The sequence below is a fragment of the Equus przewalskii genome, chromosome 31, assembly GCF_037783145.1.
Source record: "Equus przewalskii isolate Varuska chromosome 31, EquPr2, whole genome shotgun sequence".
In the NCBI taxonomy this organism is placed as follows: Eukaryota; Metazoa; Chordata; class Mammalia; order Perissodactyla; family Equidae; genus Equus; species Equus przewalskii.
The window spans coordinates 15,244,234-15,265,356 of NC_091861.1; the positions used below are offsets into that span (position 1 = coordinate 15,244,234).

At 39.5% G+C, this 21,123-nt stretch overlaps 1 protein-coding gene across 7 annotated transcripts in view; it reads left to right on the top strand.

Annotated features, from left to right (window-relative positions):
* Positions 1-21,123, top strand: part of ESRRG (estrogen related receptor gamma) — a 605,082-nt gene that overhangs the window by 48,562 nt on the left and 535,397 nt on the right. The window contains exon 1 of one of the 7 annotated variants that reach the window (XM_070602493.1): positions 8,852-9,129. The exons of 5 other annotated variants lie outside the window; for them this stretch is intronic. The gene's annotated coding sequence lies outside the window, so the exon portion shown is untranslated. Of the gene's footprint in view, positions 1-8,851; positions 9,130-10,139; positions 10,413-21,123 lie in introns of those variants that run through there. One more of the 7 variants, XM_070602495.1, reaches the window with a different exon arrangement.

The following is a 21,123-nucleotide window of genomic DNA, read 5'->3' on the forward strand; positions in this document are numbered from 1 at the left end:
TGTGGGAAAGAGAGGGAAATTTAAACAGTTCTCAAATCTGAGCTGAGGAACAGCTTACAGAAAGAAGATACAGGAAAACATTGATGGGGATGAAGTGACATGGATGGGGCTTCTTTTCCTTCAAATACGAAAAGAGTCAAGTATATGGCGAAACTGGCCTAGTTGATGTCTCAAACATAGATGTGTCTGAGATGCATGGCTTTGTTACTTTTACTAAAACAATTCTCTTAACTCTTTAAACTCGCGTTACGCAGAGTTAGAAGTGGGTATATTGAGAATGGTATCATTTAGCACATAAAACTGTCCATTGACTGGGGTGATGAAAGTAGGTAAAAGATCATTTATTTCTTTAATAAATCAAAATAGCATTTAAGTCTTGGTGCATGGTTTGTACTGAAACCTCCTGGTCTTCTTTAAGGGGAATTGTGAAAGGAGCAAGGAGCCTTTCTGATGGGTATTGCTTTAACAGAATAGAGCAGATCAATCGATTAGGTTTCCATGTGTGTGCCGCTCAGTTTGTTCTGTGCAATTTTTCCAGAAATTAAAAGGTTGCCAAGAGAGTACCTGTTCCCATCTCCTCCTGAGTACCTCTTATTACTGCCACAGTATTTCTATATTAAGTGATCTTCGAGATATTTCATCTTTCATTTTGAGTTCTGAATTTGAATCAGCATGCGAGTGGCAGGGCAGCAAGATAAGGTAGAGCTAACTATGCAGACAGCTGAAGGGCTGGGAGAGAAAGTGGTCCTGGAAAACATCTCTGGGGTTGTTCTCAGTAACCTTGCTTACAGGGACATTTTGGTTACAGCCAGAATTTTAGCAAGAGCCTACCAGAGGTAATGGGCTTATGTTTGAAATTGATCTTAAGTGTCTCTTTTTTCTCCTCCACAGACATGCTATGCACCTTAGCCGAACACTCAGGGCCCAACTTTCCTGGTGCCTTATGACATTTTGTAACACAGACAAATCCCTGGATTAGTGTGTCACAGAAAAGGGGGTTATTTACGAGGTGTTCCTTTTGTTTACAGATGTGTCAATACAAGTAGCAGTAGTCCTGTTTTATTATTTTTTAATGTCTTGCGTCCTCGACTCTGTTAAATGCAAAACAAATCCTACTGAGAAAGTTAAATTATCCCTTAAAGATTGACCTATGAAATTGGTTTCAGTCACTGAAGATCTCATCATCCTGGTTAGGGGAATTTATGATATAAGGCAAGAATTTTGTATCTGTTTCAAAATTGTTGGAAAACTAGGGGAACAGAAGGATTTTGAGGGAAATGCCAAAAGCCACATTAATGAAGAAAAACACTGTTGAGATGCTTTTGAATAATAGATAGGCTATGTAATGGTCAACCACAAGATAAAATTTTTACACAGTATTTTTATGGCTTTAAATTGGCTGCATTGTAAACTAAGCTTACTACTCTGTTAGGTCATTATAGTTTTCAATTATTTAACATTTCTGGCCAACCTATCTTCTGTGGTCTTTTTCTGTACACATCAGAAATGATACGTACAGTAGTAATTGTTTGTTGTTAGTGTGTGGGCTGTGCAATGCAGCAAGGTTTAATTTTAACTTCTTGGGACCAATATTACAAAGAATGCACAGAGGAAAAAGAATGTTATGGAAACAGACCGAGCCCTATGAAATGGAGATAGCTACAGCATCAAAATGTACCTAATACAATTTGAGTTATTCTCACTAAGAAACCTTGACAGTATCTGCCTTCTAGGTACGGTGCATTTGGAAACATATCTCCATTTAAATGCTGATCTTCTGTTTTCTCTAGGGAGCAGTTGGTAAATCTTTCAATTGAACCACTGGTATGAGAAAACCAACTGAAAATTTCTGCACGAACAATAGAATCTGTCATTTGGAAGTAACGATTACCAAGTTTCGTAATATTGTGATTTTTTTATTCATTTACAATATCTTTAGAAAGTCAAAATAATGTACTGGGGCCTCTTGTGCAAACAAAGAAATTTTCTCTTGTCACTTTGTTGTCAGTTTTTTAAAGCTGTGAAAGAACACAACTTTGCAATTCAGTTTTTTGGTTCGCATTTCCATCCCGGTAGAGTAAGTGTGCCTTAGGAATCAGAGCAGAGAATGATAAATAAGTTCTGTGTGCTCCTCACTCTCTCCTGCTGGAGGATGGGGTGGATGCGGTGCTATTGGAGAGCTTAAGGATCTTTCTCTGGAACGATGTTCTTTTGATTAGTTTGAACCTAATTTATAATCGTACTTTGTGTTGGAATCAATGGGGGTGGTGGCCAAGAAGGAGAGCCAGACAGACGCTATGGGGTCTTCTTTTAAGAGATGACTGCAGAAAGTAATACCGTCTTTTGGAATAGAATGCAGATACATTGCTTTATGGTTTCGGATCTTCAGATTCAGGTAGCTGGAAAAATCTTTGCGAATCTTTCAATTCCTGAAGTATACCTTGTGATAGTATTAAGACCCTGTGTGTCGTTATCACGTAGCTAGGGATGTTTTCTTTTTCTTAGAGATTAGATACCATTCATTTACTCAACTCTGGTGAGTTCCAACTGTGCAAGGACACTATTCTCTTAGCTTACCTCCTCCATTGAATTGGGTGTCAATCTTACCTCCCATACTCCCTCCAATGTGTACACCATGCACCGATATTTATGGTGTATTTATACCATTATGCTTGATCACTCCTGTAGTTGAAAAGACGAATCATTTTTGGTACTTTTAAATCAGGCCTCTGTTTATATTTCTATTATGAAGGATGCTTTGTTCATTTAAACAAGGGAATGATCATAATTACCACAAAAGAGGGTTCAATGTGTTTGGAATCCCTGTGATAAAGGGCAAGACACTGGCAATTCAAAGATATTTTATTTACTTATGGCTGCTTATGGCTGTTTCCGATGGCACATCAACTAAAATAAGTAACCTAGATAGAACTTTATAAAGGATACTAATTAAGGAATATACTTATCTTACTTCTCTTCTACAAATTAATTTTTTTTAACTGGGCAAATATGCATATCTGAAATAGTGATTTTTTTTACTGTTTTGAAGATTTAACTTCAGAATGCTAACTTTTTATGAAGCCTAGCAAAACTTTTGTATTCCTGTTCTGATAGATACTTTGCAGTAGGATAAACAGTGTTTCCAGATATCTGTGTTACCAGAGTGGCCCATTTAAATTAGGTTTCACTCTAAGATATATTAGATTAATAAGGCTGATTTTATGACCAATATAATTTATATTTGTGAATACCTGTTTTTATTAGCACAATTATAGATTATAAGGCAAATTTCCATATATGTTAAATACTAAGAACGAGAATCACTAACATTTGTATAGAGTTATAGCTTATAACCATACGTTATCCATAATCTGTTCTTTAGAAGAATATATATTGCCCTTTCTCACTTAAAAAGGCAATCGCTTTTTAAAATGCAAACATTATATGAAAATATTCTTTTATCAGAGTTTCCTCCCTCCCTTCCTTCTTTTTTTCCTCCTTCTCTTCCTTGCTTCCTTTTTTCTCCTTTCCTCTCTTAATGGGGGAAAAAAATCTGATGACTTTTTTTTTTTTTTGGTCGAGCACGTATAATTGCTTATCACACATTTCTATTAAAAAAGGAGCCATAACCAGCAATCCAACATGAGTTTTGGAATATATCTTCCGCCTACCAGTGTTCTTGAGGAAAATGTAAGGTTGCAGAAATCATTTCATGCCCTGTATGTTTTCAAACATAAATCAGGAAAATTGTTAGCGAGTTATAGCTCTTCTTAGAGACTGTGTCTATCGTGCTATAGTAAACACAGGCTATATATTTTTCCAAGTTATTATGTGTGGAGAGAAATCTTAAGTTGGCTATTGAGATGAACAGTTTAATTCAGTTATTAGAAATTTATTTTCTATTTAGTGGGAACATTTATTTTCCTAAGGTTGCAGAAATGGGACATAATATTTGATGAGCCTTTGGATCTATCACCTTCAGAGATAGAAATTTGCTCTTTTTGGCTAATGTGTATATTACTGAACATTGATCTTTAGCTAAGGATCAGTCAGAATGGTCCTAAGCAGAGTTTATAAGATGATCTGGTTACCCATTTTCATCGGAGAACAGTGGGTCTTTGTTTCTTTATTTCTAAAATGAAGGGGTTCAACTTAATGCTCTTCAACTTACATGGCCCCTGTGATTCCAAATTAAGTGATTGATTAATAATGAATCAACCAATTAACTGTACTCCTGTTTATTTCTGTTCTATAAACTAATTATTTACTTAAGTATGGCCTTATGCCATGACTAGAAATATTAGTATGTGGAGTAGTAAATGAGTTCAGTAGTTTGAAATGAAAGCCTCATGGAATTTAGACACTCAAGTTCACATTAAAATTTCTCATTTGTAGATCAGTTATTAGATATACAAAACACACATTTTTTTCCCCACAGGAAACAAGCTTAAAGGTTGATTACTGTCCTAGGTTAGACCGTAAAAGCCTATGTTACTTATTGGAGTGAAATATTGTATATCAAGGTGGAAAAAAATGTGAGAAACAGTTCTATTATGATACAAGTGATAAACATAACATAAAAGCCATAAAATTGAATGATAGTTTATCATTTATCTAGACTCTGGAGAGTTGATGTTTAAGAGAATGCACATATAACTGGAAGTTAAAAAGATAGATGGAAACTATTGCAGAGTATCTGAAAGGGATGTTTAGAAACTTTCAGGATTTTTAGAGGCTGGTTGCAAAAGATGCAGTTTGTCTTTCCCTAGGAATAGTGTAACATTAGCACCACTTCTAAGTTTATCACCTGTGATGAGATCTTTTTAAAATTATTTTATTGAGGTCATATGGGCTTAGAACATTGTGTAATTTCAGGTGTACCTTATTATATATCAGTTTCTATATAGACCGCTCCGTGTTCACCACCAATAGTCTAGTTTTTGTCCATCCCCGTACATATGCGTCCCTTTTCACCTTTCACTCTCCCCCCATCCCCTTCCTCTGTGGTAGTCACTAATCTGTTGTCCTTATCCATGTGTGTGTTTATCTTCCACATATGAGTGAATTCCACATATAAGTAGTTGTCTTTCTCTGTCTGACTTATTTAGCTTAGCATAATAACCTCAAGGTCTCTCCATGTTGTTGCAAATGGCACAATTTTGTCTTTTTTATGGCCAAGTAGTATTCCATTGTGTATATATACCACATCTTCTTTATCCATTCACCAGTTGATGGGCACTTGGGTTGCTTCCGCATCTTGGCTATTGTGAATAATGCTGCAATGAACATAGGGGTGCATAAATGAGATTTGTTTTTTGACACACAAATTCATTGAAAAGCAGGAGAGTGAGGAAAGCTGGAGTGAAAAAATTATTCCCTGAAGTAATTGGCCAAGATGTGAGAGAAGAAAATATGGGACGCAGCTGAAGATAGAAGAGAGAGGCATGTGCATGAGTGTGTATGTATGTATGTGTATGTGTGTGTGTGTGTGTGAAAGAGTATCTGGTCTGCATTGAAGTGATCTGTGGAATGAGAAACCAAAAGGAAAAAGGGGGAAACTAATGTGTGCACACTCTTCCTGAAGGGAAAGTATTGTATGTTAGTTCTGTGTAAAATCTTTAGAATTAGAGTTAGAGCAGCCATTTTGAAATATTTGCTGGGTCGCTTACTGCCTGTATGACCTTGTGAAATTATTAAATTTTCTGATTTTGTCTTATATGGAAAAATGTGAATACTAAAAGCATCTTCTTCCAAGATGGTTATGAGAGCTAAGTGAGACTCATGGGTATATGTTTAGTTTTAGGTGTTGAGGAAAAGTCACTGGGTCGACCAGTTCTCCATCCTGACCAGGTTTGAGCAAGTCCTAGGCCAATTTGTTCAGCTCCAGAGTGGTCTTTGGTAGGCATGTTTCTTGTCCACTGTGGTCCGGGAATTGTGGTAGGTATTTCACATATTACTTTCTTTAGGGAGGAAGCAGGAAATAGTATGCAGCTGGCCAGTTGAATGTAGCAAGCTTGGCAATTCTAACGTATGTGATGCCAGTACGTGAGGAGCATATTTACTTTCCCTTACAGATGGCCACAGCTTGTCTAAATAAACAAGTGAATGACTTTGGAAACAAAAACAATGTATTCAATAATTGTTTTCTTTGTCTCAAACACTGCCTATCATTTACACTTTTGCCATGACATTGATATTAATCTAAAGTTCCTGGATTTTTGTTAAGGCTGAAGGAATCATTGCTTGGCAGTGAATACTTATAAATAATGATATAAGTTCTATTTTAAAAAAAGATTTCCAGGATATAAGAGAACTAATTAATGTAATACATCAGTTGAACTCCAAGTTCTAGATTCTATACCGGTCTCTTTCAAGAATATTTCCATTTTTATGTATGATTCATTGACAAATGTCTAGCCAATTTTTCCATCAGAAATGGACTACATTTCAAAGCATAAAATGAAGCAGTAGTTCCATAATTATTCAGGAAATTTGGGTTGTTTGTGCAGACAATGTATTTTTATAAAGGAGATCCAAAACTCTGCTTTGTTTCTACCTGACGTTGGCCATATGCTCTGCTCTGATTCACAAGATATTGATCAATGGTGGAATTCTACACTTGGTGAGCTGGTAAGCCTAGAAACTGAAGTGAACCTAGAAATCAAGAGATGTCTTGGGATCAAATTTGAATTTAAAAGTAAATATTTAGTCGCTCTTACCAAAATTCTTTAGGCCCTCCATGTACAGAATAAGTGCTAAACAAATGAAGAAAACAGTCTTTGGGTGGTTTTATCATGAATCAATGTTAAAAACTTTGACATGCATCTAATTATTTGGCAGTTATTGGAGACGTACCATGAGCCCTGGAAGGCCACAAATAACCTCCAAACCATTATTTGTTGAGGAGTTGTAGCTCCCTATTAGGTTGACTATAGGTGGTAAAATTGAGCTTGAGTTTCTTTTAAATTTAGGAAAATTTATTAAACACGTTATATGTTTAGTATGATGCTAGGTCTGTCAGAGAGTACAAAGGAAGTTCAAGATACAGTCTCTCTCTTTATGGGACCTACACAGCTTTACCTAGTACCATATACACACATGATGCTATTAAGATAGCACAATATAGAATTGTGCAGAAAATGAATGCTCCATGCCAAATTCATACGTATCCTCTAAAGAGTATGCGACAGAATCAGAACTGGAGTTGACGTTCGGGCTGCCATTTACTAGCTGTGTGACCCTCACCTCTTTAAGCTGTAGTTTTCCCATTTGCAAATTGGGCATCGTTTCCTTTATCTCATAGGATTGTTATGAGACAAAGTATTTGAAAGTGTTTTAGTGCTTTTTGCTAGAGACTATGCAAATTACGGGAAGGAAGGAGGAAAGATCTAGCACTGGCAGCACTTCCCTTGAGCGTGGGGTCCCTGTCTCTGTTGACTTTGTACCCCCCGTTTCTGGCACTGTGTCTGGTTCTGAAAGGGGATGCAGTAAATGTGTATAAATGCATTCATGCCAGGCACGGGGGTAAACCCTTGACATAGGTTATTCTTTACATCTTCAGATAATCGTGTATGGCAGATATATTGTCTCCATTTCATGGATAAGGAAACAGGAATTCAGAGATTTTAACCAACTCCTAACCTCATGCAGATAGAAAGTAGTGGAGTCAGGAGAGGAAGCTAACCCTCTCTGGTACCTGAGCCCAGACTTACATTATGTGGGCTCTCCAACGTAAGGGAATTATCATTACGTCTGAACAATAGTGTGGCCGAAATGAAAAGTGAAGGCCTTGGATGATTCACCAGTTGCCCAGGCAGCTCCTGGGCGGGCTTTCAGATAAGTCGGGCAACACTTCCCTTGCTGCCTGACACATTTAACACGGCCTTTTGTGAAACTGTCACTTCTTATTTCTGCCCTTTGAAGTAAAATACAAATAGTGAGAAAATACCATAGAACAGGCTATAAACTAGACTATAATCTAGACTTGTCATAAGAACAGAAGGGAGAGGAGGGCAGTGAGGAACACGTAGATGATGAAGTAGTTAACCAATAATTTGGATTAAGTTTGTTACAGCAACCAGGAGCGCCCCCCATCCCCACTTTCTTATGCGCTCTCAACTTTTCCTCTTAGAGTTGGCAAGGTCTGGAATTTCCATTCTCTTCCATAGTACGGGTGTTAAAGAAGGTGATTCCACTCTCCAACAGCATGTTCCATGTTCTTCCATGCTTGCCTGTTCCTACTATCCTTATAGCCTCATTATAGTAGTAGGTTCAGCTGGAATAAAGTTCTATAGACACGGCCAGTTTATAATGAACAGTAATAAAATAGTCCCCACCAAAACAATCATTTTAAAACTCCAGCCTCTGAATTTGGAGGCAGAATACAGAATATAGGGACCAGACCACCCAACCCTGTCTTTTTTTTTCCTCCGTATATTTACGAGGAACGTCAGAGGAGTCTTAAATACTCAACACAGGATTAGTAACACCCCGTGGCTTTGAAGGTTTATATAAGAAACAGAGGGAAACATATTTTAAAAATTGGGATTCATTTTTTAAATTCTGTGAACATATAGTCGATGGTAGGTCAGGACAGCGGAGGTAGAGATCGTATTTAAGATAAGTCCAGGGAATACCTTACACCGTTGTCCGAGTCCGGTCGGTAACAGTGTTTGGTTTTCCGGGAGCTGCGCTAACACACTCGAGATGAAAGCCGGTGGGGAGACACTTTCCACACTCCTGCCTGACCTGCGGTGAGTCTGCTGGGTTGAATTGTGTGAAGTTGTCAAAGGTTGCTGTGCTCTCCAGCACTTGGCACCAGCGCCGCTGAAATGTGATGCCATTGGTTTTCAGTAAAGGTTCCTTTCTGCAGGGCTGCAAACACAGATCAGGCTGCTACTGTGTATACACAACCAGGGAGCAAATCAACCAGCACATTTCAAGCAGCCTTTTTAACCCTCAGACTTTCCAAGATCTCCTCTCCACGCAGGAAGTTTGCTTCTGTTGTCAGATTTAGCACTGTGCTCTTGTCATCAGATCCGAGCTAGGCTCTCTGCTGCACAGTAGAGAGGCTCCCTTAAGACATTTGTCCTTGAAACTGCACCAAACTCTTGGAAGAACCCAGAACGTGTAAGTATGTATGATTTAGGCAGCAATAGCACAGGGCAGAGCTGCAATCAACCATTATACAATATCCGATTAGCAGTGCAGGAGGAATTTTTCCGACGTTATGTTACATTCATTTTCAATTCGTTCTGAGGAAACAAATCAATTCTAGCTTCTGATACAGTGACTTTGCAGTAGATGGGGTTGTAATATGTTAGCTTTAACTATTTGCTGCTCTCATTTAGCATTTTGGTGTGACTTGTGGGACAATGATCGTGGGCATTAAACTATAAAACTTCTAAATTTTTATTAGGAATTATAATTGTTGGTCATGTCCATCTTGAGAAACAAGTTTGCTGTGGGGAATGTTTTGAAAGAATTAACCACATAAATTCATGGACAATAGAATGAATTTGTACTGTTCGTGCTCTTAATAAGACATATTAGTTTGCAGTTTTAATTTACTGGTAAAGAGCATTCCACTGAGGTTTTGTCTTAATTGAATTCTACCCAGTGCTGTCTGTTTGGTGTTTTACTGTCTTGCATGTATCTGTTTAAGTTACTTTGCTGGGGTTGCAGACTGGTTAAATCTGTATTTAGGTACTCTTTAGATCCTAAGAACATTCAGGTAAAATAAATGCTCACCAGATTTTGGTGGGGGGGGGGGCGGTGAATTTGCTTTAAAGGGTGGTCGTATTATCTTGGAAAGCTTTTTAGATGCACAACTTGAATGGCTGTCAGATGGAGACCACAGACGAACATTCTGAGTCTCTAAGTCAAATCTCAGCTTGTCCACTTTTGCAACTCCAACTAAGAAAAGCCCATGCCCCTTTTCTATCAATTTTTAATATGCACCAATACTTATATTTATAAGATTAATTTCTCTCAGATTAGCCTGATTGATGGCTGGATTGTGGTTTCTTAAGAGCTTGCTCCCTGAACCCCACAGCAGAGCTGCATTCCATTTAACTAGTGAATGTGAAGCGGGTAACCATGGATTCAGCCACCACTAACTGCCAGTGCAATGACTTGTTGTAAACAATACAAATGAGCCAGGAGAGCAGAGGCAACCAGACATGAAATGATTTTAATAGAAATTACGGTAAAAGGTCATGTGATCTGGTACCAGCTTCTGTTCAGTTTTAAAGGGAAAGCCTTTCTTTTCTCCCCCTTCCTCCCCCTCACCTATTTCTAACCAACCCAAGTAGGTATCTCCACAAACTTAGCAGGTCCCACTCTCTGCTTCCATGGAGAAGGGTGGCCAGTGTGATTCTGGGCAAAGTGTGGTGACTTGTGGATTTTCACTGGTAAGTACCTTTATTTTAGAAACCAAAAGGAAATCTGTATATTCCAGGGCTTCCTTCATGGAAGGTCATGATGATTCTGTGCTAGAAGTCCTCAAGCTTTGATAGGAGACGAATAGCTAATTTTGTTTTTCAGCTTTTACATGATGCCACTGTCTTTTCTCTCCCTTCCAAGATCTCTGAATTATTTCGTAACCCCGGTCTTTCTGAAAACTATTTGCTTTAGAAGCAACTTCTGCAATATGGTAATAAGCACAGGCAGATACTCGGAGAAGCGCTATACTTAACCTCAAGGTTTGCATCCACGCAGACCTTTGCTGAGTTCTACAAGGACCAGGTTTTACAATGCTATTTGCATGTCTCTGATAGAGATGGTTTCCATATGTGAAAATGATTGTATTCATAAATTTGCCTTCAGCCAAGAAATGTTAACAAATTGTACCTGTGTTAAGTGCTAACCTCATGGTGTTTGGTGTACTGATATCAGCTATGCTTAGTAAAAGGAAATGAAAGAGGAAACTCTGGTTTTCAAAGTTGGGGAAAAAATGGACACACAGAATCTAGACTGGGAGGGTGAACCTAGTTGGTACCCAGTGTGTAGGAATTGAAGGAGCTCAGAGAACCACAGGCACTTTAAGCAAAGGTCTGGCTCTAGGCGTGTTGTATCTCAAGGTGAAACAGACCTGAACTGGTCTCCTGAGCCACACCACCTTCTACACACAGATGGCATAAATAATTGCATCGTCTTGGAACAAAAGATAATGATGTGTTTATATTTTACCTCCTTTTAACATACAGATGCTTCTGAATAGATGCATAATTGTACATTCATAGATGGCATACTGAATAATAGAATTTCAGGTGTTTATTTTCCTATTAATATCTCTGCCACGAAAACCCAACCAGCACATGAAAAAAGCATAGGGATTATAATTTAAAAGCTCAGTAAGCCATAAGAGCATCAGCCCCCTCTGTATACACTCAAGAGTTTTATCTAGCAAACTCTTTGTTGACATCTGTAATTGTTAACAGAGTACTTATATTTAAGCTTTTTCTTTTCTAAATTAAACTTTTTAAAGATGTTGGAGTGTCTTGCTGCATGCTGCGATGGAAGAATTCTTAAGAATGCTCTGGTTAGTTGTGGCCTCATGGTCTATTTGATAGTCTAATATTAGCTTTATTTATCAAAAAGAAATGAAAGAAGAAACTCTAGTTTCATTTTGTGGGGGGGAAGAAGCCATTTGAAGCTGATGTGGGAACACGAAGTCCAAGTGAGGTTTTGGGTAAATCGTAATAAAACACATTATTTTAACTTTTCCTGGCCTTGATTCTCCAAGTTGGAGAACAGGAATAAAGTGTCAGTTACACAGCATTTAGGAGCCCAATCCTTAGAGTCAGACCTGGGTTGGAGTCTTTGCTCTGGACCTCACCGTACTTAAGGTTTTGAGCAGAGTGACTTCACCTTTCTCAGCTTCCACGTCCTCATCTGTAGATTGAGGGTAATAATGCACACCAATGGGTAGGTGAAAGGGTTAAGTGAGATAATGCATAAGAAGTATCTCACACCATGGCTGGCATATAGTAAGTGCTTAATAAACTGTTGCTGGTTTCACTGTTATTTCTGATTGAGGAAACATACAGTTAAGTAGAATCCTGCTCTAAGGGTTAGGTTAGAGAAAGACAATATTCACATCCTAGGTTGGTTCTGTTCCAGTGACATTTGTCCACTGCAGTCACTTGTCATTGCCTGGGAGATGGCCATTCAATTTCTAGCATAATGTAGTGTTTTATATAACATATACTAAAAGCCAAAAGTACTATTTTATTACTGTATATTTTTTCATTTTCATGCAGATTATTTAGGAAAAATAAGTTTTTTTGTATTTGGGAATTCTGATACTGTGGGTATTGAGGCAACATGCACATTTCATCTATAGTCCTATTGTTTGAGTTGAGAGCAGAGGGACACTTAAAGGTCTAAGACATCCGTAATGACATCAATCCTAAAAGCTTAAAACTAGTGATTACTGGTTGTTCTCAAAGACTATCATATATGCTAAAGAGCAGTGATAATTAACAGGCTAGTAAACATGGAAGTTATATGCGACCAAAGAGACATTTCTTGAGAGGATGGTCTCCAGGTTTGCTATGTCCTTCCACCTTTGAAATCTAAGCATCTGATTCTCTCTCTCCTTCCTTCCTCCCTTCCTTCCTTCCTTCCTTTCATCTCTTCTTCCCTTCCCTCCTCCCTCCCTCCTTCTCTCCCCCTCCCCTCTTTCCTTCCTTCCTCCCTTCCCTCCTTCCCTCCTACCTTCCACCCTTCCATCCTTTCTTCCTTCCTTCCTTCCTCCCTTCTTTCCTGCCTTCCTTCCTATCCTTCCTTTCTTCCTTTCTCCCTCCTTCCTTCTTTCCTCCCTCCCTTCTTCCTTTCCTACCTCCCTCCCGTTCTTCCTTATTTCCTTTTTTCCTCTCTTCCTTCGTCCCTTCCCTCCTTCCTTCTAGCCTTCCTTTCTTCCTTCCTTTTAGCTCTTATATATTCTCTCAGCTATATAGTGTTTTCTTTTCCTTTGTGAACCAGAGGGGTTCAGGGAAGAGGAAAACAGGGACAGGAGACCCACGGTCTTTTTATGTCGGCCCTGGTTTTATAAATGGAAACTTTAAGAGGAGTCAGAAAAATCTGCTTTTCTTTTTCCTGCTATTGAACTGGAGAGGCACGTCTGAAGTGACCTGCAGACCCCAGGGAAGCCTTGCTCAGTAACTATTTGTTGATTCATTGATTAAGCGGCATGGAGGGAAGGGGCATTGAGCACGGAGATTCCCTTAGTAGTGAAAGCTTTGAAACCCCAAGCTGCAACGTGCAGTAGGATGGCTTCTCTGTGACCTTCCGACAACTAATCTCCTTTAAGAACTGAATCAAAGCAGTTAAAGGATTTTGTCAGATGGATTTTGCCTACAGTTGGGTTTTTGGCCGTTACATGTGGAAGGCAATACATTCTTCACAAGGATACGATTTTTTTTTTTCAGAAAGGAATGAAGACAAGGTGCCAGCAGAACTCTCTAGAGAGGGTCTCTTGTTTATCCATGGTATTGTTCAGGCCTGGACAGCTGTAAGGTGGATGACTTTCTCACACTTCCCAGCCAACCTTCTTCTTAACCACCCTTGTCTGATAGTCTGGTCAATAGGCACACTAATGCAGTGGGCCTTTCCCCATAATCTTCTCTTCCAAGGGCAGAGAGAAAGCCTGTGAATAGAATTGATAGCATAGGGGTGACAGTGGGTATCTGCTATCTATTTCTAAGGAGATCAGAGTGTAGAAATTAAAGCTGGAAACTATTCATTTGTATGGATGGAGAACACGTCCAAAGTCACACAACTTATGTGTAAAACTAGGGCTTGAACTTGGGATTTGTGGTTCCTAAGCCAGCACTCTTTTGAAAGCTCCTACCTTCTAGTGAATAGACTGCAAAAGAGAGAGTTTATATCACAGTGGAAAAAATCCGGCTTAGGAAATGGTAAGACTCTCCTCAAAGGATTGCTGAAAAGTATCCTATAGGTCTGGCTCTAACCCTGAAGCCATAATTTATGAACTCTGTGATCCTTGGGAAAGATACTGAACCATTCTGACCTGTGGTTCCCTTCACTGTAAAATTGAGATTAAAATAACTAATCAATAAATATAACTAAGAAATAAATATAAGGCTTGTATTTTAGGCTTATTGTGAGCATGAAGTAAGATTACATATGTGAAGTGCCTACTCCAGTGCTTGACACAAGATAGATATCAGTAAATGTTATTGCCATTCCTCTTCCCTTTTCAAGGTCGGTGGTGGAGTCATGTATGGTTGGATTATGAGACAAGGCTTTTAAGTACGCATCTGGAGTGGTGTAGCTCAATGGCTTTCAATATTTTCTTCTCTTGTACACATAAAGAAAATGTATGTGCGCCAGCCCGGTTGTGTAGTGGTTAAGTTCGCACGCTCTGCTTTGGTGGCCTGGGATTTGCGGGTTTGTATCCTAGGCACGGACCTAGCACCACTCATCAAGCTACACTGTGGCAGCATCCCACATAAAATAGAGGAAGGTTGGCACAGATGTTAGCTTGGCGACAATCTTCCTCAAGTGAAAAGAGGAAGATTGGTAACAGATGTTAACTCAGGGCCAATCTTCCCCTCACATGTACACACACACATACAAAACAAAACTTATGTGAAGAGTTACCACATGACTGGCATAAAGTGATCAATAAGTAGTAATATGATGGTGGTGATGATAACGGTGGTGGTGGTGATGATAAAGATGCTGCTGCAGGTGGTGTGATGTGCATGTACCACAGATGAGCCCGGGGCTACAAGCAATTCCCAGAGCCTTAGTTTGAATTGCACTGTTTTCTTTCCTACGTTAGAAGGGAAATCAGAATGTTGGTGAATAAGAACTGTGCCATTATAAGTGCCTGCACACTCATTTAAATTAAAAAGAAAATAATCGGCAGACATGAGGACTTTATTACTGGTAACAAATTACTAGCAACATACAAGTTGGTCTAGAAGATGCCATCTTTCTTGAGGGAACTATATTTTGAAAGATGCTTTATATCACAGCTCTGGACCTAGACTATGGGTTTGAACTCTGGATCAACCCACTCCGTAGCTGTGATGACCTAGGGAAATAACTGAACCTAAGCCTCTATTCCCTCATCTTTCATTGGAATAACAATGGTATCCACTTCATACGATTATGAATGAGTTAACCCCTGTAAAGTACTAAGAAAAGTGTCTGGCACACAGAAAGTCCTCAGTAAGCGTTAGCAATTTTTGGAGGTTTCTGTCTTCCAGCTGTTCAGTAGGGCAGCAACCTATCTTGAGATTCTCTCTCAAGATTGCCATTATTAATGTGAGCCATGGTGTCATCAATACGTAAAACTTATGTTTATCTTTCACATTGTAAAAGCTGATCTTTATTGTGCATTTACCATTTAACCGGGCATCCTCTCATGTGCTTTATATGGTATCTTAATTGATTTAATTCTCCCATTACTCTTATGAGATAGTGTTACTCCCATCTTATAAATGAGAACATTGAGCCTCCGAAAGCTGATAGAACTTGCCTAGCAGGAGAATGACAGAGCCACCCTCAAACTTATAATCATTCCTACGTGTCTTCCCTGCATGGCCTCCTTAAGTTACAGACCATTTGCAGAGGTGGTGGGAAAGGTGTATTTTCTGGAATGAAAGAGAGACCCAAGAATCATGAAATGGATTTATTCTAGGGCATTCAGAAGACTCAAATCAGAAGCATGGAAGATGATCATGGTAACAAGCAATTTAATTTAGTTACTTACTTAGAAAATCTAGAAATATAACTTAATTCTATCTTATGGACAGGAAAGGATAAGAGTCGGAGGTGGAAAAGGAGAATAATGAGAAGGAGAAGGAGGAAGAGGAAGAACAGGAGAAAGTGGTGGGGGAGGGAGGCTAGAGATCGGGATTGAATGAGAGAGAGAGGCCTCTCATTTAACATTCAAGCAGTCCTGATGGCCTAGGATCATCATCCTCCCCTTAGACAGGGCAACACAACTAGAAATAATGGATGCGGGATTTACACTATGGTGTTTTACCTTTAAATCCAGAGCCTTCTTCAACTACAGTATGCTACCATTTGTGACAGACGTTCATACAAAGATATAGACACATGGAGAGAAAGAAGTACGGGTACATTGACATGGGGACAAATAATGTTAGAACCATCTTTTCGCTTTTTCAGATATCAACATTGGGGATTTTCTAAAGTCCTGTTGTGCTTTTGCAACTATAGGCATACGTTAATCTATATGTAGGAGATTAAATGTTTAATAATATTTAATACTTTTTATTTAAAAGTAGTTTTTACCTTCCTTATTGAATCAATTTTTAAAAAAAAGTCTTGTGAGCTAAAGAAGTCACCTTTTCTTCCCAATTTTACAGAGGAAGAAACTGAGTTAGACACAGGTTAAATTATTTCCCTAAGATCATAACAACTTGGGCAGATATGAAAGTCATTCTCTGGTTTCTGACCCTCTAGAAAAAGATATTTCTCTTTACCATGATGATCCCTTCTAATTGGTGTCGTTATCACTTAGTCAACTTCTGAGAACTTGGGGACACATGGATGCAGGAGAGTCACTCCTGCATACTGTTGAGGGCCTTTCCGGGAACGAGAAATAGAGGACCACCCTTTTACGCAGGTTTTGCACTTGCCTGCAAGTCTGGAATACCATCATCTGATCTTTAAGGAATGACATAAGGGCTGTGGTTTACAACATTCTTTTTTCCCTAGAATCCAGGCTGGACACAGGAAAGAATCCTGTGCCTTCTTGTGTTTTAGCCTCCTAGGGTCCACCAGACGCTGTGGTGTCTTCCCCAGACAGTTGCCTGCTGCTCCCACGATATGTCGGACTGGCACTCTGTTCATGGAGCAGATGGAGTTCCCTTCTGAGAGATACCTCCTGCTCTGCCTGTTTGTTTGGAAGATATGGGTTTGGGGAAGTACGGGGGACGAGGAGAAGAGGGGTGTACCAAACTGTTGTGTGAGACCTGAGATGCAGGCCAAGGCAGAGTGGGAAGAGGGAAACAGGAAACCCTTGTCGTTTTCAAGCTTAGTGCCAAGCCAGACCACCTTCTTAAATCAGCTTAAGCTGGATCGCTGAAGTTAAGCCACTAGGCAAAGGCCCTCAACATCCTCCTTGGAAAAAATAATGGTAACTGCCAGTTACACTTTTCAGTGTTTATTTATTTTTTGGTTTTTTGTTTTGTTTTGTTTTGTTTTTGAGGAAGATTAGCCCTGAGCTAACATCTGCCACCAATCCTCCACTTTTTGCTGAGGAAGCCTGGCCCTGAGCTAACATCCGTGCCCATCTTCCTCTATTTTATATGTGGGACGCCTACCACAGCATGGTGTGCCAAGCAGTGCCATGTTCGCACCCAGGATCCAAACCAGCGAACCCCAGGTCAGCGAGAAGTGGAACATGCCAACTTAACCACTGTGCCACTCGGCCGGCCTCCACTTTTCAGTGTTTAAATGATGGAGGTAGAGAGGAGGCATTGAAAGGGGGACAAAGTGATGGCTTGCTGCTTTTTCCTTTAGAAGGTCATGGAACCATCTGACTAGCTTTGAGCAAAGCTGTTTGATAATAACTGTGCTTGTTGATAAATAATTGTTTTCTTACTGTGTCCACTAAAATAACATGCAGAATGACTCCCTTCCACTGTTTCTCTAAATTTAAGTATTTCTTCTAATAATATGTGTTATTTGTGTAGTGAAAGTTTATGAAGTCACAAATTGTCATCTCCTTTTTACGGCTGAGTTAACTTAGCAAGATTAAGTGGCTTGTTCAGAGTAATAGAGCTTGTTAAAGAGAGAGCGGAAGGCTAGAAATCGGGTCTTCTGACATCTAGATCTTCATTGATTCCACCTCTTAGAGAGTCCAGTCTTGGAAGAGGGTCAGTGCAGGGTAGGACTAAAGACTGGGTGTGAAGTAAAATAGGAAGGGGAAGAAACAGCCCTGAAATGTTGAAGAAACAGCTTGCCCTGGGTGTGGTATCTATGATGACACGATGGTGCAAAGATTCTGATTTTTGTCCTCAACTGAAAAATGAAGGAAAGGGGAGGCTTGGAGGCTCACAGAAGATGCAGAGTACCTCTCTCTACCCAGTCCTCAGGCTTTCCTCTCTTTCTGAGGCCAGGCAGTAGAGTGGAAATATAATCTGTGCTTCTCAGAAGATGGAATTGAGGCAGCTTGAAGCAGAAGGGAAACGACCTTGTACGTGCAAGTTTAGTGCCCGTGTTCATGTGTAGTCCCACCCACTTTACCATGTAATAGAAGAATAATCCTTGTCAGTAACATCATCCTAAAAGTGAAGGCACAACTAATAACATCCAGTGTGTGGTTAGACAGTACAACATTCCTTCATCAAAGCAATTAATACCCTTAGGATAAAACCATGTTAGCCTGATACTCAGTAAAAACATGAGTGTCGTGTTTTTTTACCCTTGGAACGAAACCATCTAAGTCACGTGGATATCAGAAGGTGATGTGAATGCGTGTTCTCTCTCATATAAGCTCTGTTTTACTAATATAGGTTAAATGAGATTGTAAGACAGCTCTGTGTAGGAGGGTGAATTTCTTGGCTGGGCTTAATTCTAAGACTATGGCAGAGAAATTATGTATTCTATAATGGCTCTGAAACCTTCAAGTTGATCTGGCATTAGTCAGCATTTGACCATAGATTCCTGGTAGAAAGTCCATTCAAGCTATTGCTAATGCTTCAAAAGCACTGTATGTGACTGGCAGAGTGAACAAACCAGTGTCATCTGGACGTCAGCTTTTTGCCCTCAAACCATCATTAACCAGTAGCAGCTACCAGCTAATATTTCAGCATTACTTTTAGAATGTCAAACTATTAGTCATCATATGGACAACAAATATGTTCAATTAAAAGATGCATTTTTCAAAGCAAAATGGGGCTTTGGGGTACCTCAATGTTGTTTGTACTCTAGTGGTTTACTCTATATTTCTCTTCATTAGATTATTTAATAATCAGTTTAATTTTAGTAAAGTTTCACTTTAATACTTCTAGAAACTAGAGGAAAATATTGCCTACACTCATTTGCTATTTTACACAGACACAGTACACAGCAAAGGTAAAAGATAAAAGATCAATTCTTATGGATCTCATAGTTCCAAGCCTTTAAGGCTGTCTTATAGAAACTTTGTAATTATTGTGGGTAATCTTGCAGAAAATTAAATGTTGAGTTTGCATATGTGAAGAAGTTTGGACTGTTTTGCTCACCATAGCTTGTTAGTGCTAAGCGGCTCCCTATCCCTGACAGGCTTTGAGTTTCACTTCACTGCTAGTTAAATGCTATTTGTGGAATAAGTGAAATCCACCGTGGGGCACACTGTCTTACGTCTGAGGCATATTTTAGAGAGCTTGTGTCTGTAGCTTACGTGTCTGTTTCAAAATGACTCTAGACTGGTGGTTCTCAGCTAGGGGCACTTTCGCACCCTCCTGCCACCCCCCAAGGGACATTTGGCGGTGTTTTAAGGTATTTTTGTTCATTACAACCAGGAAGAGTGTGCTCTTGGCATATAGTGAGTAGAGACCAGGGATGCTTCTAAACATCATCCAATGCATAGGGCAGCCTCCTACACAACAAAGACTTATCCAGCCTAAAATGTCAACAGTGTTGAGATTGAGATGCCTTGCTCTAGACTCTTCCGGAGTTTAGAAGGTGAGGGAGAATGTAGGTAAATTAAATATTTTCAGATTTTTTTGTGTCTCTGAGGAAGATTGGCCCTGAGCTAACATCTGTTGCCAATCTTCCTCTTTTTGCTCGAGGAAGATTGTTGCTGAGCTAACATCTGTGCCAGGTTTCCTCTATTTTGCATGTGGGACACTGCCACAGTATGGCTTGATGAATGGTGCTTAGGTCCATGCCCAGGATCCGAACCTGTGAACCTAGGACAGCTGAAGCAGAGTGCAGAAACTTAACCACTATACCACTGGGCTGTTCCCTATTTTCATCTTTTTTAAATGGCTGATTATATGATTAGAATTTTCCTCATGGGATGTAGAATAAAGATGAAGAATGCAAACAAGTCACATGGTTGCTTTAAAAAATATTTGGAATATAATATGTGTTGTGGCTAATTGAACTACATACAACCACCACCATCCCAACAATATCAATAGCTACGAATTATATAGAGCTTACCAGGTACCAGATACTGTCCAAAGCATCTGTCCTTATACTAATTCAGTTAATCCTCAACACAATTCTGTTGAAGAGGTACCACGACTGTGTCCTCCAATACACAAACACTTCAGATACTCCAGTCTGTAGGAATAAGGTGAGCCCCTGGCAGCAAGTGTAAGGAACAGAGCAATGGCAGCGCTGACAACAATATATCTGGAAAGAGGAAGGCTTTATTTTTCTAAATGCCCCTGGTTGCTCAAGCTTTTCTTCTATGGTGTGATTATTGCAAAAGTGCTTCTCTGGGAAAGTAGGATTGCCATCATAAAGCAGGTTTATATTTGCTTCTACAGGGAGAAAAATAGAAAGATTTTATAACTCTCTGCTTGCCAGTGCCACACCTGGCCCCATGCCTGTCTGCCTTTTCATCTCCAGTAGCCATTCTCGACTGAACTGGTCTTCAGGTTCTGTGTAAATGACAGACAGTGAGTATCCACTGCTCTCAGCCTTGTAAACACCAAGTGGTCACTTACACCTGTGGCGGTCACCGTCTAGTTGGCTGTCCTTTGAGTCTCGTTTCCAGAGTTTTCAAAGGGATATGAAGCGCTTCCTTTAAATTTCATCATCAGAGTGGGTTTGATCCGCTAAAACCTCATGTTTGAAAGAAAAATAGGTAAAATTTCTCTAAGCAGTCCCCATGGGAGATTCTCCCAGAACATACTTAACAGTAGATTTTCCCCTGGAAATGCCACACTGAAGATCATATTCCCAGTGCGGATTTCCGTGGGAATGGGAAAGTTAGCTAGATTTGCTGCTTTCACATCTACTGAGGGTTTTGAGTCTAGGGAACTAAGTTTGTCATAGCTAGACTTGTTACCTTTGCCCAACTGGTCTATTGTATTAAACCTCAGTTGCCATCAAAAACTGGAAAGGAAAACATCACAAATCACTAGAAATATATCAGCGTTGTGAGCAGCAGAATTT